Here is a 7432-nt window from a genome sequence, read left to right on the forward strand (position 1 = left end):
TTTACATGGGTTGTCCATGAACCTACTTTCAACTCCCACTGCATGTGCAATGTCTGTCCTTGTCCAGACCATAGCATACATAAGAGAACCTATTGCTAGAGCAGATGGAACTTTAGACATATAGGCTATCTTTTCTTGTGTCTTTGGACACATATCCTTGGTTACTTTAAAGTTACCAAGCAAAGGTGTAAAAACATTTTTTTCATTTTGCATTGCAAACCTTTCTAGTATCTTCTTGTGTAATCCTCTTGAGATAGATTTATTGTCTTCTTTGTCCTTTCCCTTGATATCTTCATACCAATTATCCTCTTTGTAGCACCTAAATCTGTCATTGAAAAAGATTTAAATAAAATTTTTTAAAGGTCTTTTAGGTCTTTGATGTCATGCATGTTAGCACTCACAATCAACATGTCATCAACATACAACATTGGGATGATGAACTTCCCATCTCCCAAATTATTTGTGTAGACACAGTGATCTGAGTTGCATCTTGTGAATCCATGATTCAACATCGATCGATCGAACTTCAAGTAACACTGTCTTGATGCTTGCTTTAAACCATAAAAGCTCTTATTCAATCTGCAAACCATTTTCTCCTTACCTTTACTTCATACCCCTTTGGTTGAAGCATGTAGATTCCCTCCTCTAAGTCACCGTCAGGGAATGCTATATTACATCAATTTGCTCAAGATTTAAATCATGAGCAGCCACAAGCCTTAAGACAAGCTTAATTGAGCTCAGTTTTACAACAAGAGAAAACATTTCATTCAAGTCAATACCTTTCTTTTGAGAAAACCCTTTTACCACAAGCCTAAACTTATACCTTTTCTTCCCACCTTCATCTTCCTTCAGCTTATACACTCATTTGTTCTTTAGTGTTCGCTTACCTTTAGGCAACTTAACCATCTCCCATGTTTGGTTGTGATGTAATGAGTCCATTCTTCTTTGGATTCGTGATGCATAGCTTTGCGAAATGCATAATTCACTGGTTTACTTGTCCATGCCTCTTTTGGAACTCCCCCATCCAATGCGGTTGCGGGTGACTAGTTGATTAAGTACACAGAGGTACTTATAGCTTCCACCCAAAGCTGAAGCGGTAGGCCTACATGTAGACACATGCTTCGTGCTCGCTCCATGATTGTTCTTTTCATCCTTTCAAAAATGCCATTTTGTTGAGGTGTCCTTGGGGTTGTCCTTTGCCTTCGAATGCCATTGCTAGCACAAAAGATTTCAAAATCTTGGCTATGATATTCTCCTCATTGTTAGATTTGGGGAATCTCCACAAAGGCTTTCCATCTTGGAAATATGAAAAACACAATGGACTTATTCTTCATGATATAAAACCACGTTTTTCTTGTCACATCGTCTATGAATGTTACATACTACAATGGGCCACTAAATGATGGTGTACTTACAGGACCCCAAACATCAAAATGAATCAACTCAAGTTTTTTAATTTTTCTTTCATTTCTTGATTTTTGAAATTTTACCCTCTTTTATTGACCAAAAACACAATCTTCACAGAACTCTAAGTCCACTTATTTCACACCTAGTAGAAGATTCTTTGTTTGAAGGATTTCAATTCCTTTAGCACTCATATACCTAGGCCTATAGTGTCACACCGCACTTTTGACTTTTGTAGCTATTGCACAAGTTGAAGATTGCCTGGTGACAGCACACAAATAAATTTTACCGAACTTTTCTCCCTTGGTAACCATCAAAGATCCCTTTGATATATTCCACCATTTGTTTTTTAATGCAATGTTGTGACCTTTATCGCCCAATTGTCCTGTAGAGATCAATTTTTTTTGAAAGAGAAGGAACATGCCTAACATCTTTAAGCTTCCATTCATTTTCGTTAGCATTTTTGACACAAATTGTACCTTTGACGATAATTTCACAAGCTTCATCATCTCCCAAGTATACATACCCAAAATTACCTTTTGTGTAATCTTGGAAATGCTGCTTGTGTGGTGTCGCATGTAAGGTACTACTATCGAGGAATTAGACACATTGTCTAATGAGAGAATTAGAGCATCTTGCTCTACTTTACCTACCACATTGGTCTCTACGTTTGGCTTGTTGTCTTGAGACTTTGACTCCTTCTTCTTCTTGGACCAGCAATCCTTCCTTGACGTGGCCCTTCTTGCCGCAGTTACAACATTCAAGAACTGACTTTGTGCATGACTTGCTCCACCTTGAGAGATCACGACCATTTTGATTTTTGAACCTCTCCTTATGCCTTCCTCATGTTTCCACCGATAATGCAGCACTTGATGATTCTCCCGTGCTTCTCCTTCACAATTCCTTGCTTAGGAGAACACCCACAACATCATCAGACTTAAGAGTATTTGTGCCAGAGACAGAGTTACTTATAGCCATCAGAAGGCTGTCCCAACTATCCGATAAAGACAATAGTATAAGAAGAGCTTGCATTTCATCATCAAAACCGATTTTTAGCTATCAAAGTTGACTTATGTCTGTGCTATAGTCATTTAGGTGCTTTGCAATTGAACCATTTTCTGCCATCTTTAGATTTAATAAGTGCATCATAACGATGGTTTCTCGTAGAAGTGTCATTAAGTGACTTCATCAAGTCCTCCGTGGTCTTCATCTCTCAAATGTTGAAGGCCACCACAATTGATGCCAAGCTTAACTGGATTGTTCCTAGTGCCTTATGGTCAAGGACAATCCATGCTTCATCTACCATTGTTGCAGGCTTCTTTGCAAGACCTCCTAGTGGAAAAAAGAGGTCCTTTTGGTAGAGATAGTCTTCAATCTGCATCTTCCAATGTTGGTAGTTTTTGCCGTTGAACTTCTCAATATTGAGATTCCCTTCCTCCACCACTACTCTTACTCAATTCAAGGAATCCTTTCCTTGAGATAATTTAGCTACGAGCAAACCTTGCTCTGATACTAGTTGTTAGGAAATATGACGTAGATTTGTAGATAATCGAGTAGATTACTTAATGGAGAGAGATAATTTTCACACACAAGAGATTATAGAGTAGAGAGAGAGAGAGTACACACGATATATGTGGTTCACTAAATGTGGGCTACGTCCACAAGAAAGCAGCCACTAAATGGCTTTAGTACTTCAAAACAAGAAGTAGATTACAAAGGAATTATACCCTTTTGGAGCTCCCACCTTGATTCACTCTCACCACCTCACACCCACCTTCTTGCATCAACTTCACACTATGAAATGTGTGTAGAAATAGCCTCATTTTAAAGCCCATAAGGGATGCCCTCCCTCATGAGAGGCAGCTGTGTGTAGCTGCCCTTGTGTAGACAAGTCCAAATCGGACCCTCCAATCCGCCCATGTGTGGCCGCCCTTGAGAAGACAAGTCCTCCTTTGAAATCGGCCACCGGCCATTGACTAGACTGGCTGTGAAAATTTTGGTTTCCGGCGAGTGATTTTTCTTCACACGTGATGGATTCTCCTCATAACTGGGCCTTACAAGTGTGTGTTTTTTACACAGAAAATTACATGGGGTAAATCAGGCTCCATACTTAACACACTGGAGGATGTGCCATCTGGAATTTCTTGAGCCTCAATAGGGTTTTAGAGGGTATCCAGAATTCAATGGGGTCAACAAGGACTAACCATGCCTCAATCGGAGTCCGGACTAGAGAGTTATTACAATTTGAAGCTGGTGTTCATTCCCAACGTTGTGGTGCCATTTTCGTTTTGACAATATGGACGACCTCGTTTGAATGATGGCCTTTATCATTGAGCTAAAAAATTCAAGTCGTGAGCTTTTAGTGATGTTTTACATCTATAAAATCTGGTCAGTGAGTGGAATACTAGAGAAGGTTGGAGGTAAGGCAGTTCAAAGGGTCTTTTATATGAATTTTTGTGAATCTGAGGATGGTTTCCAAGGGCAAGGTCCCCAAAGACTACCATGTGGAAGGTCCCATATGTGCGGGCTTGAGCATGAAAGCAGGGGTATATTACCCAAAGTGTGGACACCACATATTGTATCACATAAGAGAGCAAGCTCCTTGCGTGCATAGCCATGGCGACTTTCTAGCGGCTCTATTGGCACTAGGGGCAAAATCAGACAATTTTGGCGGTGGCGGCCAGCAAGGGGTGGCGCTAGTGGTGCCTGCCCATGTGAAATAGGCTGCGACCGTAATCGGAGGTACTGATGTGGCACACGCACTGTAGTGTTGGAATCCTGTAGCCCTTGAAGGCCCCTATTTTGAGAGCAATGGAGGAGGGCACTAGCTATATCACTAGTGCCTCCCCAACATGAAGTAGGGGGCAGTCCCATAGAAAGAGAGAGAGAAAGTTCTAAGGCAAGAGGGAGAGCCAGGCCTGGCAGACAAGAAACAAAGGGGACGTGTCCCATGAAGTAAGAGAGAGGGTGTGAGAGAGAACGGGCCCAAGCCAGGAAAAATTATCCAACAAGCTCCAAATTGGCTGAAAAGAAGACCAATCAAGGAGAGTTCAAAGGGTGAGTCCAAAGGTGGTTCCAAAGGCAAGCCGAGCAATGCAAAGCCGAGCCGACGGATAGGGCAGATGGGTAAAAATCCTAGAGGGGCAAAGTCAAAGATAGAAAAGGGGTAAGGTTAAGAGGGGAAAAGATAAAAAATAAAAAAATAATGCCAAAGGGCACTAGCGATGTTGCTAGTTCACCCCCCTCAAGTGCAAAAAAGGAGAGTTGGAGAGCACATCATGCCAGAGGCGGCTACCTCCTCCCAAAGTTACCAAATGTGTATGAAAATGGACCAATTAGAGCCTAGATGCCCAAATTGAAAGGGGCACCCCTATAAAAGTCAAAATTGAGCCATTTTTTATGCTTTTTGTCACAATATGCTTCGTGCCAAGAGCTTGAGTCGGTGAGCCTACAGAGAGCCACGATAGAGAGCGTGTGTGAGTTCTTGGGTTGGCATTTTTGTGCAGAGGTGTGTGCCTGAAGCCCCAGGTGTGCATTTTTTTGCACGATGACCATGTGGGTGTGTTTTTTGTTGCTATAGAGTTGTAAAGGGTGTTTGAACAACGGTGAAGCTTCGATGGTGTTTCTCTCCCTTTATTTCCCCTACCCCTCCTTCTTTACTTCTTCTGCTTCTGTGTGCGATGCTGGTGCGGATGTGTGTGCCCCTCGGTCCCCTTCTTTGTGTGAGGAGTGGAAGTGAGAGTGTGGTTCTTTGTGTGGCAATGGTGTGTGACTCAAAACAAGTGGTGAAATGCGTGGTTAGCTATTGTCTGCGCGTTTTTGCGTCGATGTGTGTGTGAGCATTGGCCTACCAACGTGCGCCGTGAGTTTTGAAGGTGACCTCTAGTGGATTGGGGTGTTGTGTATACGGTGGGCTATAGAGAGAAAATGTTTTTGGTGCCGGGTGTGTTCCCCTATTCCCCCTCTCCATTGTTGTTTGGGAAATTTCATGAAAAAAATGGTCTTTTTTTTATGAGAAATGAGCTAAAAATGACCTAGTTTTGGTCCAATATGGCAAAATGGCCCAAAATTTGACACATAGCTCATACTTCCATGGGTAAGATAAAGAGAGATAGGTATGTTTTCAGTAATAAAAAAACCTTCAATTTTTCCCTTCTTTGCATTCTCTTCATGGTTGCTCAAGCTACGTGTAGTGAAGGGCCCCCTCTTCACTATCCACGTTGCATCTGATCTTGAAAGGGAGTGAATTATGGTGTCCCTTTCTCAAGATTGATGAGTGGTATTCAATATGGAGTCTCTTAAATCTTTGTAAAATCAAAAAATTGTTGTCCTAAAGGTGGAAGGTCGTATATTCATTTTAATTGTTTGATGTCATGACTATGCAGTTGGGGACGAGGCTACATGATTCCATTAATAGGTTTGAGTTTTGAATGGAATTTGTGCTTGTATGAGAGTTGAGGTTTCATGGATGAAAGTTTTGTGTTTCTCGCTGCTCTTTCTAAGTAAACTTGGTCGCGCACGGTTGATCCTTTGAGCATGAACTCTCCTCGAAAAACAAGAAAATTCCAGGCACAATAACAAAGAGCGTTTGTGATTGTTTTGCAAAAAACACTCTCAAAGTTTAAAATATATTTAGAAAGAGGGTTGTGATTTTTCATAAACACGGTTTTACAAGTTGTTTATGATTCTCATCACAAATCTCTTAGCCTAGGGTTCTACACCTTCCAAGCTAGACTGCACAACTTCTTGACATTCTTGGTGAATCTAGCGCAAAGTAGTTGGGGTGATGATTCAAGAAATTGTTCTCAAAGGTTTAAATATAGCTAATTAAATCTATGGATCCATAAGAGAAACAAGCCATGCACTTGTATCAATTAAAATTGCAACTATTTTAAGCATTTCCTATGTTTATGCAGCAACAATTTGATGCAAAAGGAAGGGAGGTGTTAGCAACCAAATACCTTCAAGGTAATGGGAAAAAAATGGATGAGTTTCCAAGGAAATATTTCAAAACGTATATTTGTGGTTATGTGAATGAGATGGAGCTACAAGAGATTCCATAGGTGGACATGATTTGTAGTTTTGAGCTTGTTGTGCTCCCTAAGATTAGAGATCATGTAAAGGGAATTAGGGAGGAGGATGGAGAATGTTGGGAGAAAATCAAATTATCCCTAAAAGATGAATACTTTATGGAGGACTCTAAAAGGCCTACAGAAATAAGTTTCTTAGAATGGATTGAGAAGTGAAAATAAGAGCTTTCCATCTCTGAACAGTTGAGAGAGTTTGAGTGGTGTTATGCTCACCCGTCAGGAACAAAGCGAGATAATTCAAATAGTGAAAAGATTAAACTATTTCTTTAAGTTGTAGGTTGTCCCGGTCTCCAAGAAAATTTAGAGATTCATCTTGAGGATATGAATACAAAACATGGTCTAAAAGGCCCAATGGAAAAGGATTGAGGATGTAGTATATTAGTTGTTACGAGGAGACAATTCCGCATAGATAAGATTTTGGTGATTGGTGCTACTTCTATCTCCATTGTGTTTGAGATTCTTCCAAATCTTGCTATTGTGAGTCCAAAAGGTGATAATTCTATGCTTGATGAGCTAGAAATGAATTTAAAGTTAACAAGGATTGAAGAGAAAGGGAAAGGTACTAGACAAAAATCCCAAAGCAATGAAGGATCTATGTATAGATGCATATTTTGTGGTAGCACAAACCATGTAAGAAGAGATTGGAATAGCTTTAGTGATGCCTTGAAAAGAGGTCCTTTGTTTTTTAAGGATGTTAAAATCCAGATGTGGCAGAAAGGTATGCCATTAGGAACTAACTTTGGAAAAGGGGGTATGCAAAAGTTAGTGATGATATGGTGACCAATCATGCCATCTATGCGCAGTGGGGGGGCTACAACCTATGGGGTGAAGATGGAGCTAATTTTAAAGAATGGGTCAAAGCCTACTCAAGATTCTTTTAAGAATTTCAATATCTTGTAGTAGTGGCATCAGCAATAAAAGGGAAGGTGTATTACATG

The sequence above is a fragment of the Adiantum capillus-veneris genome, chromosome 14, assembly GCF_014529385.1.
Source record: "Adiantum capillus-veneris isolate H3 chromosome 14, ASM1452938v2, whole genome shotgun sequence".
NCBI classification, from domain to species: domain Eukaryota; kingdom Viridiplantae; phylum Streptophyta; class Polypodiopsida; order Polypodiales; family Pteridaceae; genus Adiantum; species Adiantum capillus-veneris.